The sequence below is a fragment of the Coregonus lavaretus genome (assembly GCF_964263955.1).
Source record: "Coregonus lavaretus genome assembly, chromosome: 1".
Taxonomy (NCBI): domain Eukaryota; kingdom Metazoa; phylum Chordata; class Actinopteri; order Salmoniformes; family Salmonidae; genus Coregonus; species Coregonus lavaretus.
In genome coordinates, this window is record NC_139988.1 from 18,038,096 (window position 1) to 18,054,459 (window position 16,364).

Here is a 16,364-nt window from a genome sequence, read left to right on the forward strand (position 1 = left end):
CTGAGAGTCCTTTAGGTGCCTTTTGGCAAACTCCAAGCAGGCTATCATGTGCCTTTTACTGAGGAGTGGCTTCTATCTGGCCACTCTGCCATAAAGGCCTGATTGGTGGAGAGCTGCAGAGATGGTTGTCCTTCTGGAAGGTTCTCCCATCTCCACAGAGGAACTCTGGAGCTCTGTCAGAGTGACCATCGGGTTCTTGAACCAAGGCCCTTCTTCCCCGATTGTTACGTTTGGCCAGGCGGCCAGCTCTAGGAAGAGTCTTGGTGGTTCCAAACTTCTTCCATTTAAGAATGATGGAGGCCACTGTGTTCTTGGGGACGTTCAATGCAGCAGACATTTTTTGGTACCCTTCCCCAGATCTGTGCCTCGACACAATCCTGTCTTGGAGCTTTACGGACAATTCCTTCGACCCCATGGCTTGGTTTTTGCTCTGACATGCACTGTCAACTGTGGGACCTTATATAGACAGGTGTGTGCCAAATCATGTCCAATCAATTTAATTTACCACAGGTGGACTCCAATCAAGTTGGCTTCTGGATGATATCTCAAGGATGATCAATGGAAACAGGATGCACCTGAGCTCAATTCTCATAGCAAAGTGTCTGAATACTTATGTAAATAAGGTATTTCTGTTTTTATTTGCTAACATTTCTAAAAACCTGTTTTTGCTTTGTCATTATGGGGTACTGTGTATTTGTATTTATTATGGATCCCTATTAGCTGCTGCCAAAGCAGCAGCTACTCTTCCTGGGGTCCAGCAACATTACGGTAGTTATACATTTTAAAACATATTAAGTGTGTGCCCTCAGGCCTCTACTACTCTATAACACAAAATACATGTGTACATGTGTGTATATTGTGTATGTTATCATGTGTTTGTATGCATGTCTATGTTTGTGTTGCTAAAATGTAAAATGTAAATGTATAGTCTGTTCTTGACTTGGGGACTGTGAAGAGACCTCTGGTGGCATGTATTGTGGGGTATGCATGGGTGTCCGAGATGTGTGCCAGTAGTTCAAACAGACAGCTCGGTGCATTCAACATGTCAATACCTCTCACAAATAAGTAGTGACGAAGTCAATCTCTCCTCCACTTCGAGCCAGGAGAGATTGATGTTAGCTCTCTGTGTACATGTAAGGGCCAGCCGTGCTGCCCTGTTCTGAGCCAATTGCAATTTTCCTAAGTCCCTCTTTGTGGCACCTGACCACACGACTGAACAGTAGTCCAGGTGCGACAAAACTAGGGCCTGTAAGACCTGCCTTGTTGATAGTGCTGTTAAGAATGCAGAGCAGCGATCTATTATAGACAGACTTCTCCCCATCCTAGCTACTGTTGTATCAATATGTTTTAACCATGACAGTTTACAATCCAGGGTTACTCCACGCAATTTAGTCTCCTCAACTTGCTCAATTTCCACATTATTCATTACAAGATTTAGTTGAGGTTTAGGGTTTAGTGAATGATTTGTCTCAAATACAATGCTTTTAGTTTTTGAAATATTTAGGACTAACTTATTCCTTGCCACCCATTCTGAAACTAACTGCAGCTCTTTGTTAAGTGTTGCTGTCATTTCAGTCGCTGTGGTAGTTGAAGTGTATAGTGTTGAGTCATCCGCTTTACTCAAAGCCAGTGGCATGTCGTTAGTAAAGATTGAAAAAAGTAAGGGGCCTAGACAGTTGCCCTGGGGAATTCCTGATTCTACCTGATTCTAATCTTTTGTTGGAGAGCCTTCCATTAAAGAACACCCTCTGTGTTCTGTTAGACAGGTAACTCTTTATCCACAATATAGCAGGGGGTGTAAAGCCATAACACATACGTTTTTACAGCAGCTGACTATGATCGATAATGTCAAAAGCCTCACTGAAGTCTAACAAAACATCCCCCACAATATTTTTATCATCAATTTCTCTCAGCCAATCATCAGTCATTTGTGTATGTGCTGTGCTTGTTGAATGTCCTTCCCTATAAGCGTGCTGAAAGTCTGTTGTCAATTTGTTCACTGTAAAATAGCATTTATCTGGTCGAACACACATTTTTCCAGAAGTTTACTAAGGTTTGAAAACATGCTGATTGGTTGGCTATTTGAGCCAGTTAAGGGGGCTTTATTATACTTAGGTTGGGGAATAACTTTTGCTTCCCTCCAGGTCTGAGGGCACACACTTTCTAGTAGGCTTAAATTGAAGATATGGCAAATAGGAGTGGCAATATCGTCCGCTATTATCCTCTGTAATTTTCCATCCAAGTTGTCAGACCCCGTTGGCTTGTCATTGGTGATCGACAATAACAATTTTTCACCTCTTCCACACTACTTTACGGAATTCAAAATTACAATGCTTGTCTTTCATAATTTGGTCAGATATACTTGGATGTGTAGTGTCAGCGTTTGTTGCTGGCATGTCATGCCTAAATTTACTAATCTTGCCAATGAAAAAAACATTAAAGTAGTTGGCAATATCAGTGGGTTTTGTGATGAATGAGCCATCTGATTCAATGAATGATGGAGCGGAGTTTGACTTTTTGCCCAAAATTTCATTTAAGGTGCTCCAAAGCTTTTTAATATCATTCTTTATGTCATTTATCTTTGATTCATAGTGTAGTTTCTTCTTGTTTTTATTCAGTTTAGTCACATGATTTCTCAATCTGCAGTACGTTTGCCAATCGGTTGTACAGACAGACCTATTTGCCATCTCTTTGTGGAGTGATGAGGGAAAAAAATATTTTCATCCATTTTAGAATAAGGCTGTAAAGTAACAAAATGTGGAAAAAGGGAAGGAGTCTGAATACTTTCCGAATGCACTGTAGCTACAGCAATACTAGGCTATTACGTATTACAGTTGCTGTCCTTAGAGACATGCATATGTAGCCAGATGATCAAATCAAATTAAATCAAATCTTATTTGTCACATGCTTCGTTAACAACAGGTGTATACTAACAGTGAAATGCTTATTCACAGGCCCTTCCCTGGCCAGTGTCTGGTCTGTGTACCAGCAGATTGTGCTGATGAGTGTTACTCCAGTGTCTGTCCTGAGGAGTGAACGAGGGCGTGTGTGCCTTTGTGCCGGTCTGAGTGTGTTTGTGCATGTGTGTGTGTGTGCGTATGTGTATGTCTGTCTGTCTGTCTGTCTGCTCTCCAGGAGAAGAGATGCCTCATATCGCAGTTTTGCCATTTCAGTATTTATTTCTATGAAAGAGCCTTTGCAGTTCAGAATGTGCAGTTCAGAATGTAACTTTGTACAATATGAAATTACTATATATGAATATAAATTGTATATGAAACATTGAAATGGCTTGGGTTTATTGCTTTGACAATGATTGTTATTGAAATTATCGCGATGGTTGAATTGGAGAGAGAGAGCCTAAGTTCAAGCCAGATGGGGGTTCTTGCAAGGTGGATGGTCCTACTTCCATTGAACTCAGTCCTTCTGAGCTATGCACTACACTGAGTGTACAAAACATTAAGAACACCTTCCTAATATTAAGTAGCACCCCCTTTTGCCCTCAGAACAGCCTCATTTCGTCGGGGCATGGACTCTACAAGGTGTTAAGCATTCCACAGGGATGCTGGCCGATGTTGACTCCAATGCTTGCCACAGTTGTGTCAAGTTGGCTGGATGTCCTTTGGGTGGTGGACCATTCTTGATACACATGGGAAACTGTTGAGCATGAAAAAACTTTTGTCTTGCCCATTCACCCTCTGAATGGCAAACATACACAATCCATGTCTCAATTGTCTCAAGGCTTAAAAATTATTATTTAACCTGTCTCCTCCCCTTCATCTACACTGATTGAAGTGGATTTAACAAGTGACATCAATGAGGGATCATAGCTTTCGCCAGGATTCACCTGGTCAGCCTGTCATGGAAAGAGCAGGTATTCCTAATGTTTTGTACACTCAGTGTACACTACATGGCCAAAAGTATGTGAACATCCCTTCAAATTAGTGTATTTGGATATTTCAGCCACACCCCTTGCTGACAGGTGTATAAAATCGAGCACACAGCCATGCAATCTCCATAGACAAACATTGGCAGTAGAATGGCCTGTACTGAAGAGCTCAGTGACTTTCAATGTGGCACCGTCATAGGACGCCACCTTTCCAACAAGTCAGTTCGTCAAATTTCTGCCCTGCTAGAGCTGCCCGAGTCAACTGTAAGTGCTGTTATTGTGAAGTGAAAACGTCTAGGAGTAACAACGTCTCAGCCGTGAAGTGGTAGGCCACACAAGCTCACAGAACGGGACCGCCAAGTGCTGATTTCGCGTAGCGTGTAAAAATAATCCGTCCTCGGTTGCAACATTCACTACTGAGTTCCAACCTGCCTCTGGAAGCAACATCAGCACAAGAACTGTTCATCGGGAGCTTCATGAAATGGCTATCCATGGCCAAGCAGCCGCACACAAGCCTAAGATCACTATGCGCAATGCCAAGTGTCGGCTGGAGTGGTGTAAAGCTCACCGATATTGGACTCTGGAGCAGTGGAAACACGTTCTCTGGAGTGATGAATCTCGCTTGACCATCTTGCAGTCTGACGGACAAATCTGGGTTTGACGGATGCCAGGAGAACGCTACCTGCCCCAATGCATAGTGCCAACTAAAGTTTGGTGGAGGAACACTTAACACTACAGCATACAATGACATTCTAGACGATTCTGTGCTTCCAATTTTGTGGCAACAGTTTGGAGAAGGCCCTTTCCTGTTTCAGCATGATAATGCCCCCGTGCACAAAGCGAGGTCCATACAGAAATGGTTTGTCAAGATCGGTGTAGAACTTGACTGGCCTGCACAGAGCCCTGACCTCAACCCCATCGAACACCTTTGGGATGAATTGGAACGCAAATTGTGAGCCAGGCCTAATCGCCCAACATCAGTGCCCGACCTCACTAATGCTCGTGGCTGAATGGAAGCAAGTCCCCGCAGCAATGTTCCAACATCTAGTGGAACGCTTTCCCAGAAGAGTGGAGTCTGTTATAGCAGCAAAGGGGGGACCAACTCCATATTAATGCCTATGATTAAGGAATGAGATGTTCGACGGGCAGGTGTCCACATACTTTTGGTCATGTAGTGAATGTACATAAAGGTAGAGTGACTAGGCAACAGGATAGATAATAAACAGTAGCAGCAGCATATGTGAGGAGTCAAGAGTTAGTGCAAAAAGAGTCAATGCAGATTGTGCGGGCAGCTATTTGGTTAGCTATTTAGCAGTCTCGCAGTTGTAAATGAGAACTTGTTCTCAACTGGCTTACCTGGTTAAATAAAGGTGAAATAAAATAATATAAAAATGGCTTGGGGGTAGAAGCTGTTCAGGGTCCTGTTGGCTCCAGACTTGGAGCATCGGTACTGCTTGCCGTGCGGTAGCAGAGAGAACAGTCTGGGACTTGGGTGCTGGAGTCTGACAATCTTTAGGGCTGGATGGCAAGGACCTCGGCCCCAGTGATGTACTGGGCCGTACACACTACCCTCTGTAGTGTCTTACAGTCGGATTCCAAGCAGTTGCCATACCAAGCAGTGATGCAGACAGTCAAGATGCTCTCAATGGTGCAGCTGTATAACTTTTTGAGGATCTGAGGGCCTATGCCAAAGCTTTTAAGCCTCCTGAGTGGGAAGAGGCATTGTCGTGCCTTCTTCACGACTGTGTTGCTGTGTGTGTGGACCATGTTAATTCCTTAGTGACACAGAGGAACTTGGACGATATTGCCACTCTCGACCCGCTCCACTACAGCCCTGTCGATGTGGATGGGGGCGTGTTCGGCCCTCCATTTCCTGTAGTCCACGATCAGCTCCTTTGTCTTGCTGACGTTGAGGGAGAGGTTGTTGTCCTGGCACTACACTGCCAGGTCACTGACCTCCACCCTATAGGCTGTGTCATTGTCGTCGGTGATCAGGACTACCAAGTCGTGTCATCAGCAAACTTAATGATGGTGTTGGAGTCGGGCGTAGCCACGCAGTCGTGGGTGAAAAGGGTGTACAGGATGGGACTAAGTACGCACCTCTGAGGGGCCCCAGTGTTGAGTGTCAGCGTGGCGGATGTGTTGTTGCCTACCCTCACCACCTGGGGGCAGCCCGTCAGGAAGTCCAGGATCCAGTTGCATAGGGAGGTGTTCAGACCCAGGGAACCGAGTTTATTGATGAGCTTGGAGGGCACTATGGTGTTGAACGCTGAGCTGTAGTCAATTAACAGCATTCTCACATACGTGTTCCTCTTGTCCAGGTGGGAGAGGGCAGTGTGGAGTGCAATAGAGATTGCATCATCTGTGGATCTGTTGAATTGGAGTGGGTCCTGGGTGTCTGGGATGATGGTGTTGATGTGAGCCATGAGCCTTTCAAAACATTTCATGGCTACAGATGTGAGTGCTACGCGGCGGTAGTCATTTAGACAGGTTACCTTGGCATTCTTGGGCACAGACTGTGACTGCCTCTGACTTACACAGCCAATATGATCATTGACTAATGAGCCATCTGTGCTGTGTCTGAACCTAGATCACTACACCACTAGCACTGTGGTTTATGATACCTTCTGCTGGGCAATCTGACTGGTATCATCATCATGGATAATAAACACTTGATGAGTTTAGTAGTGGTTCTCAAAACATGATGATGATGATTGTGTGTGTGATCACTAAATCTGATCACTAAATTATATTATTATTATATTTTATTTTTTGGATTTACGTGTATTGTTTTATATTGTCAGGTATTACTGCATTGTTGGAGCTAGGAACATAAGCATTTTGCTACACCCGCGATTATATCTGTTAAATATGTGTAAATTTGATTTGATCATTACTAAATAACATTATTTCTTACCTTGCTGCAGTACAAATTAAACGCTGTGTAGACACATCTCTTTGCATGAGCGGCATTGTATTTCAATATGGCATTTTAAAATGAGGAATGCACACCAATAAATGTCATTAAAAATGTTCTGCACGGGAGGCACTTGCCTTTTTTTGCCAGTAACTGTCTTCGCCTTGATTTCTGGGGTCTTGGCGCCACCTCATGGTCACTTCAGGTAACAACATTTATTATTTCTACAATCTTGGATTTGATGTATCGTTTTCTCTTGAACACATTTGACCGAACACCACAAACATTCTTAACACAAATAATGGATTCCTGCATTTGGTTGAGGAGAAATGTTGTCCTCTGTAGCTCAGTTAGTAGAGCATGGCGCTTGCACCGCCTGGGTTATGGGTTCGATTCTCGTGGCGACCCACATGTAAAATGTATGACTAACATGCTGACTAACAGTTAGTTGATTTTGTCCATCCACACCAGACGTGATCAGGTAACGCAGGTTGAAATATCAAAACGAACTCTGAACCAACTATATTAATTTGGGGACAGGTCGAAACGCACAAATGTTGCTAGCTAATTTGTCCTGGGATATAAACATTGGGTTGTTATTTTACCTGAAATGCACAGACAATTAATCCACAGATAAAAGAGTAAACATAGTTAATTTCTAGTAATCTCTCCTCTTCGGTCTTCTTCTTCTTTGGATTTTATATGGCGGTTGGCAACCAACTTTGAGGTGCATTACCACCACCAACTGGACTGGACTGGAGTGTGGACCTTAGTTCAGCTTCAATGACCCATGTGGGTATATGCTCCTAAAAAAACAATGAGGAGATGGGAGAGGTGGGACTTGTAGCGCGTCATGCGTAAAAAAAATAGAACCAAGGTCTATTTTAGCGCCTGGCTACGCAGACGCTCGTTGACGGTTGGGTGCGGAGAGCTCGAGTAAAGGACGCCCAGGTAGCGAAGAAGGACCGAAGTTTATTGCTCATATTTTATCAAAAGCGCTATGAATAAGTGTAGAAAGGTATATGGAGTCCCTTGAGAAAGCAAGAAACAGATGTATGTCAGGAGAAGTGCAGTATTATCATAAGGAAACGTATACCTGGATGACGAAGGAGGAATGGAGGGAAAAAGAGAGGCAGAGGAGGTCTAAGAGAGAGAGGGAGGAAGACTGTGAGCCTGAGTCTGTTAAAAATGGCAGAAAAAAGGGAGAAGGTTTGTTAAAGAAGAATGGTAGGAAATGTAAGCAAAGTGAGCTGAAGACAGGAGGAGAAATGGAAGTGAATGAGGGTGAAGTATTGGAGGTGGTAGGTGTGGTGAAGTACTCAGAGCTCGAGGATTGCACAGAGGGTCAGGATGAAGATGAGTCTGTGACAGTAGGAGTGAAGTTTGTGGAAAAAGTGGAGCCTTGCCTTTTGGCTGATCCATTTGTGGTTTCAAGATGGGTGAAAAGAGCGTTGGGTAAAGTGGAATCGGTGAGGGTAACCAGAAGTGGTCTAGTGATAATTGTTTGTGTTTCTGTTGGTCAGAGGGAGAAGGCGCTCAGATTTAGACAAATGGGGGAAAGAATGGTGAATTGTTTCGCTCTCAAGAAAAGAAAAAAGAAAATGTATTCACTAACTGTAAGTCGCTCTGGATAAGAGCGTCTGCTAAATGACTAAAATGTAAATGTAAAAGGAGTGATTACTGGGGTAGCGGTAAATGTAAAAGTTGACCAACTGAAGGGGAAGATTCCTGGTGTGTGTGATGTTCGTCGTTTGGTGCGACACAAACGGGGGCGAGAGTGGGGAAACAGAGGAGTCATTGTCTGTTCTTTTGAGTTTTTAAGTTGAGTCTTTGCCTGATAAAGTGAAGTTAGGGTATATAAGTTATCCTGTACGAGCTTATGTGCCGAATACATTACGATGTTACAGGTGTCAAACTTATGGGCATGTGGCAGCAGTGTGTAGGAGGGAGGTTCCAAGGTGTGAGAAGTGTGCAGAAGGGCATGAGACAAAAGAATGTGTAGCATTGGGGAAAGTAGTGGTATGTGCTAATTGTAGGGGTGCTAATGGGGCTGGGGATCAGAAATGTCCCATGCGAGAGAGGCAGGTTGAGGTTTCCAGGGTAAGAGTAGTGAAGAAGTTGTCATATGCTGAGGCAGTGAAGAAAGTAGAGGAAGATGGGTCAAGGGGGAGGAGTGGTGAGAGTAGTAGAGATGTACCAATGCAGAGAGATAGGCCAACAAGTGATATATGTTTCAGTAATATTGGATTTATAGCAATGGTTATTAATTGTTCTGCAGGGATGGAACATAAGTCTAAGAAAATTGAGGTTGTGGTGGCAGCTGCAGAGAGGTATTTGGGTGTGCGAGACTTGACATCAGAAGAGTTACAGGGAGTGTTAAGTGGTGATGTTCCATCATCTCAGGTTGAGGGCATGAGGTAGGAATGAATATATTTAAATAGTGGAGTGGGGTGGTGTTAATTATTAATAATAATTTTGAATTTGTAAGTGTAGCGTTAGATGGTAGGGTATTTCTTTATTTTATTTTATTTTTCAAGCAAAATATAAGGGAGTTGTACTCCAGTCTAGTAGGTGGCGGTAATGCAACAAATTGGATGCCAACCGCCGTTAAACCTCATCAAAGAAGAAGAAGACGCTCGTTGACTTGCATGAGCAGTTTGGATGAAATGATTGAATAACATGTATGTGTACATTTATTTTGCAACCCGAGTGGTGTGGTCAGCATGTACACTGAGGGAAAAAAGTATTTGATCCCCTGCTGATGTTGTACGTTTGCCCACTGACAAAAAAATGATCAGTCTATCATTTTAATGGTAGGTTTATTTGAACAGTGAGAGACAGAATAACAACAAAAAAATCCAGAAAAACGCATGTCAAAAATGTTATAAATTGATTAGCATTTTAATGAGCTTTCTGGATCAGTTCCCACCGTTCCTGCACCTCCTGGAAGAAACCTTCTGGATCAGTTCCTACTGTTCCTGCACCTCCTGGAAGAAACCATCTTTCCTTATCATATTTTACAGGTCAGGCAGGGGTTAGTTCTTCCAAGGACGTGAAGTTGATTTGAATCATCAATACTTTAATCTATTGCCGTGAAAAACAATACATATGCACACAGTAGATTTTAACAACTTTACAGGGATAACACAATAACATCAATGACTTATTACCATTGTGGTCCCATTGATTTATTACAGTTAGTTAGGGTGATATATCAGCTTTTTCCCTAAAGGGGAGAGATGTAGGAGTTGTAAATTATAAAAGAACACTTGTAGTTAGTGAGTCCAATTTCAACATGACAGTACCTGATTTCCTACTGGGAATAGGTTGCTCTATGAACAAGGGCATTTTCACATGGACGTCCTCCCAGGTGTCTCTGAACTTTGCAGTACCTGATTTCCAGATGATGAAGCATGTGTTTTGCTAAATTTCACCAATTAATAATGAGCATTGGTGTTCATCATTTTCTCTCTCTCTCTCTCTCTCTCTCTCTCTCTCTCTCTCTCTCTCTCTCTCTCTCTCTCTCTCTCTCTCTCTCTCTCTCTCTCTCTCTCTCTCTCTCTCTCTCTCTCTCTCTCTCTCTCTCTCTCTCTCTCTCTCTCTCTCTCTCTCTCTCTCTCTCTCTCTCTCTCTCTCTCTCTCTCTCTCTCTCATCATGACCAGTGTGCTGGACAGGAGCATCTTTCAGGTCGACCACACTGTGGCACCCTCAGCTCACTGATGGGGCTTCCCATCCACTTGGCATCGGATGGTGGCGGTGGTGGAGGGACGTCATCTCAGTCTATGACTCCACGTTGTTTTCCTTGTGGGACGTGTCGGTGTTGTTTCTCAGAAGGAGCTTGGGCACCATCACATTAAAAAAGAGTTGAAGAAACATTGAAGAAGTGCAATAGATCAAGAACATGACGCATGAGCAACACAGGACATAATAACCATGTTAAGAAGACAAGGTTTATTTGAGCTATGGTCAGCGCCATTTTAAATTGCCATAGTAATGACTGACACCAGCGCGTCACTGGCAGGAATCAGCAAATGTGACTAGTTTCAGGAAACTAAGGCGTATGTCGCATGTCACGACTTCACAGGAGAGGGATTCAAATGTTTATTTTAGTTTTTTATCAAAATGCGTTTTTTGGCAGAAATGCCTTCTGAAACATTTGACCTTTCATGTGCCTTAATAACAAACTTGTATGCCATCTATAAATACGAATAAAGTTATTAAATTACAAGCCTAGTTGGTTTAGCCACAGAAAAAGACAGGAACCTTCCCGCTAGCCATGATTGGCTGAGATAATGAATGGGCTGGACATGCCGAGAAATGAGTTTCGGATTGGTCTGCCGTGTAGCATCTTCTGTCTATAAAATGAGCTGCTCGTTATGTGTAGATAATCCTTTCTACTGCAGTTTTTTCGAAATATATAACGTTAGCCATGGAGAACTGCAAATGTGTTGCTACTGCTCTCAATAACATTGATGCCCTGAATTTATCAGGCGCTATCGACAAAGGACAGTTGGAAAAAGTTGTGATGGACTACTTTCAGGAGGACGATCGTACCATGCTGACTCTCTCTGACTCTGAAAATGAATCAGACGATGAGGAAATCCCTGATTTAGGTAAAAACATTTTCATTGAAGAAGACATTGTAGAGTCTTCTGATGACAGTGATGGGGAAGAAACGGCGATCAACAGTGTTGTTGTCACGGAAGAAGTTGACCAAGTTTTGAAATCAGTGGAATGTATGGTAGAAGCAGAGGATGATAAGGAGATTAATAGAATTCTGACGTTTGATTGACACCTGTCTCCGGATTACATCTTCAAACTAAGGGCAACCCCATGGCATCCGTGACAGAGAGGGAGAAAGATCTGATGATTCTTATGGCATTGCACATGTGAACCAGAGTGACTTGACACAACGGGCCAAGCAAGCTGTACAAACAAAACGGAAACAACACAGGATGTCTTATTTAATGAAAGGGGTTGCAGTCTGCCTTAAAGCGTTCATCCATGTATACGGGTAAGAGTCTAGCTACAGTTTCAGATATTATACGTTTCTAATTTTGTCAGAAAGTTGTTTTCATTGCAAGTTAAAGCTTACTTTTAGCTAGCTAGCTGACGTTAGGGGGCTGGCTCGCTAGCTAACATTACGTGTATGATCTGTGTAGTAATATTATCTCAGAAAGCCATTTGCATTGCTAGTTATAGCCTAATGTTAGCTAGCTAACATTGAACCTATCTGGTTAACTTTAGCTAGCTATGACCATCGGTTGTATTGCTAGTACTCTGTGGATTGGGATTATGGTTCATTGTTTAGCTAGCTAGCTAGCTAGCTACATGTCTAAACAAAAGACTCCAGTTCACCAGATGATTACTTGACCCAACAAGTTAGCCAGGTGTGTCTGTCTGATTATTATATCTATTGTATAATAATGCAAAAAATATTGGTATCTGGAATTTGTCTTTCAGCATCAGTAGAACACACCTGACTCTCCTCCACCAGTCATACAAGGAGAATGGTCAAATGCCTCCCATCAAAAGTGAGAGCTGGCCCAAGCAAGCACAGGTTACACCTGAAGCATGAGGACTTGCAGTGAGTTGTGAACTTCATCAACAACTACACAGAGGATAATGCAATAGTATTACCAGGACACCACCCAGGACACAAACACTTTGGTGGAAAGCTTCTGCCATCTCATGTGACAAAAGCAGCGGTGTGGCTTCTCTACAAGGAATCGATGACAACACTTGGTATGTAAAGCATAAACAACACATTTTGATTATTTAATTTACCTCCAACATGATTGGCACTACTTTTATTGATCTCACATTATTTGTTCATTTTCCAGAGGTATGTGTAGTTGGGCTGTCTTCCTTCAGGAATCTGTGGAGAAAATTGCTGCCCCACATCTTAAGCACTAAGCTTGTGCTGGCAGTGCCAGAGGAACAACTATCAGGTCTTCCGATCTGCCAATCTGCCAGAAGCTGTTAAGTCAGCCAAGCTGAAGAAGCAAGAGCAACATCTCCTGCTTGTTCAGAGTGAGCGGTCTGTCTACCAGAAGATGGTTGCTGACTGCAAGACCACCTGTCAAGACCTGCAGTTGTCTCTGGGGGGCCCTACTGAACCAGCAAGCAAAGACATAATCAGGATGCATTACAGCTTTGATTTTGCTCAACAAGTAAGCAACATTTTCTTCTTTATACTGATTAAGGACACATATACAGTGGGGAGAACAAGTATTTGATACACTGCCGATTTTGCAGGTTTTCCTACTTACAAAGCATGTAGAGGTCTGTAATTTTTATCATAGGTACACTTCAACTGTGAGAGATGGAATCTAAAACAAAAATCCTGAAAATCACATTGTATGATTTTTAAGTAATTAATTTGCATTTTATTGCATGACATAAGTATTTGATACATCAGAAAAGCAGAACTTAATATTTGGTACAGAAACCTTTGTTTGCAATTACAGAGATCATACATTTCCTGTAGGTCTTGACCAGGTTTGCACACACTGCAGCAGGGATTTTGGCCCACTCCTCCATACAGACCTTCTCCAGATCCTTCAGGTTTCGGGGCTGTCGCTGGGAAATACGGACTTTCAGCTCCCTCCAAAGATTTTCTATTGGGTTCAGGTCTGGATACTGGCTAGGCCACTCCAGGACCTTGAGATGCTTCTTACGGAGCCACTCCTTAGTTGCCCTGGCTGTGTGTTTCGGGTCATTGTCATGCTGGAAGACCCAGCCACGACCCATCTTCAATGCTTTTACTGAGGGAAGGAGGTTGTTGGCCAAGATCTCGCGATACGTGGCCCCATCCATCCTCCCCTCAATACGGTGCAGTCGTCCTGTCCCCTTTGCAGAAAAGCATCCCCAAAGAATGATGTTTCCACCTCCATGCTTCACGGTTGGGATGGTGTTCTTGGGGTTGTACTCATCCTTCTTCTTCCTCCAAACACGGCGAGTGGAGTTTAGACCAAAAAGCTCTATTTTTGTCTCATCAGACCACATGACCTACTCCCATTCCTCCTCTGGATCATCCAGATGGTCATTGGCAAACTTCAGACGGGCCTGGACATGCGCTGGCTTGAGCAGGGGGACCTTGCGTGCGCTGCAGGATTTTAATCCATTACGGCGTAGTGTGTTACTAATGGTTTTCTTTGAGACTGTGGTCCCAGCTCTCTTCAGGTCATTGACCAGGTCCTGCCGTGTAGTTCTGGGCTGATCCCTCACCTTCCTCATGATCATTGATGCCCCACGAGGTGAGATCTTGCATGGAGCCCCAGACCGAGGGTGATTGACCGTCATCTTGAACTTCTTCCATTTTCTAATAATTGCGCCAACAGTTGTTGCCTTCTCACCAAGCTGCTTGCCTATTGTCCTGTAGCCCATCCCAGCCTTGTGCAGGTCTACAATTTTATCCCTGATGTCCTTACACAGCTCTCTGGTCTTGGCCATTGTGGAGAGGTTGGAGTCTGTTTGATTGAGTGTGTGGACAGGTGTCTTTTATACAGGTAACGAGTTAAAACAGGTGCAGTTAATACAGGTAATGAGTGGAGAACAGGAGGGCTTCTTAAAGAAAAACTAACAGGTCTGTGAGAGCCGGAATTCTTACTGGTTGGTAGGTGATCAAATACTTATGTCATGCAATAAAATGCAAATTAATTACTTAAAAATCATACAATGTGATTTTCTGGATTTTTGTTTTAGATTCCGTCTCTCACAGTTGAAGTGTACCTATGATAAAAATTACAGACCTCTACATGCTTTGTAAGTAGGAAAACCTGCAAAATCGGCAGTGTATCAAATACTTGTTCTCCCCACTGTATATACACAGTACCAGTCAAAAGTTTGGACACACCCACTCATTCAAGGGTTTTTCTATATTTGTATTATTTTCTACATTGTAGATGGCGCTGGAGAGGATGGCTGCCGTTTTATTGACTCTTAACCAACCATGCTATTTTGTGTGTTTTTTCGCATTGTTTGTAACTTATTTTGTACATAACGTTGCTGCTACCGTCTCTTATGACCGAGAAGAGCTTCTGGACATCAGAACAGCGATTACACACCTTGAACTGGACAAATAATTTTTATTTAATGAGTCGGACGAGAGGTATTTGCTCCAGACACCCGACAGGGCCCTCATCCCCGTCATTCGCAGTAGAAAGAAAAGGAGATATCGCGGAAGGAGATCGGGGTGTTTGGTAAGGAGCCGGCTATGAGTGGCTAATCTGCCTTTGCCATCGATACTATTGGCCAATTTACAATCGCTTGATAATAAAGTGGACGAACTACAGGCACGAATATCCTACCAACGGGACATAAAAAACGGTAATATCTTATGTTTCACAGAGTCGTGGCTGAACGAAGACATGAATAACATACAACTGGCGGATTATACACTGTATTGGCAGGATAGAACAGCAGCATCTGGTAAGACAAGGGGTGGCGGTCTATGTATATTTGTAAACAAAAGCTGGTGCACGATATCTAAGGAAGTCTCAAGGTTTTGCTCGCCTGAGGTAGAGTATCTCATGATAAGCTGTAGACCACACTATCTACCAAGAGAGTTTTCATCTATATTCTTCGTAGCTGTCTATTTACTACCACAAACCGATGCTGGCACTAAGACCGCACTCAATGAACTGTATACGGCCATAAGCAAACAGGAAAACGCTCATCCAGTGGCGGCACTCCTAGTGGCTGGGGACTTTAATGCAGGGAAACTTAAATCTGTTTTACCTCGTTCAATCTGTTTACCGCTCCTTCTCCTGTGCCCAGTTGATAATCACCCCGATAATTGCCTCGAAACTGAACCGAAACTAATTTAACACATAACAGATCAAAGTAAACTATGATGGGGGAGAAAGGGGGAGAATGGGTGAGTTGATGAGAGAGGGGAAGCGAACGATGCAGAATTATGTAATCACAGTCACAGTGTCACTACCAAGCATTTGGTTGTCCATCACTGGAGGTTGGTGGCACCTTAATTGGGGAGGACGGGCTTGTGGAATGGTATCAACAACACCAGACAAATCGTTTCCATGTGTTTGAGGCAACTCCATTCGCTCTGTTCCAGCCATTATTATGAGCCGTCCTCCCCTCAGAAGCCTCCACTGTTGTCCATAGTCCATACAATCATTGCTAGCTAGCTGTTGACATGTTTTTGTACTGTAGCGAGCCATCACAATACAACCTCCGTCAGTAATACCACCGACGCGTTTTGGTGATGATGTATCCAGAATGGTTTCACACAGAGACCTTTCCTCAGCAGGCTAACATTAGTGAATGATGTCATATGGCTTACAGCCATATGGCAATTGATCTATAGTTCAACAACACAAAATACATGTATGTACAGTGCAGTGGGACCAGTGGCCAAGGTCTCAGGTCTGACAACCAATGCCTGAGAGTAAAACTGAAAGCAATAGCTAGCCACTGTTAGCATAGGATAGGTAAAGTGAAGGAAAAAAGTTTTTGATCCTCTGCTGATTTTGTACGTTTGCCCACTGACAAAGAAATGATCAGTCTATAATTTTAATGGTAGGTTTATTTGAACA

General features: G+C 43.2%; 1 pseudogene across 1 annotated transcript in view; it reads right to left on the bottom strand.

Annotated features, from left to right (window-relative positions):
- The window catches only part of LOC311123860 (poly(ADP-ribose) glycohydrolase-like), a 97,341-nt pseudogene extending 84,741 nt beyond the window's left edge, over positions 1–12,600 (bottom strand). Inside the window, exons 1-2 of the transcript in view lie at positions 12,592–12,600; positions 10,109–10,226 (exon numbers count right to left, since the gene is read on the bottom strand). The product of the transcript in view is annotated as a poly(ADP-ribose) glycohydrolase-like (transcript). The remainder of the gene's footprint in view (positions 1–10,108; positions 10,227–12,591) is intronic.
- Between the last annotated feature and the right edge of the window lie 3,764 nt (positions 12,601–16,364).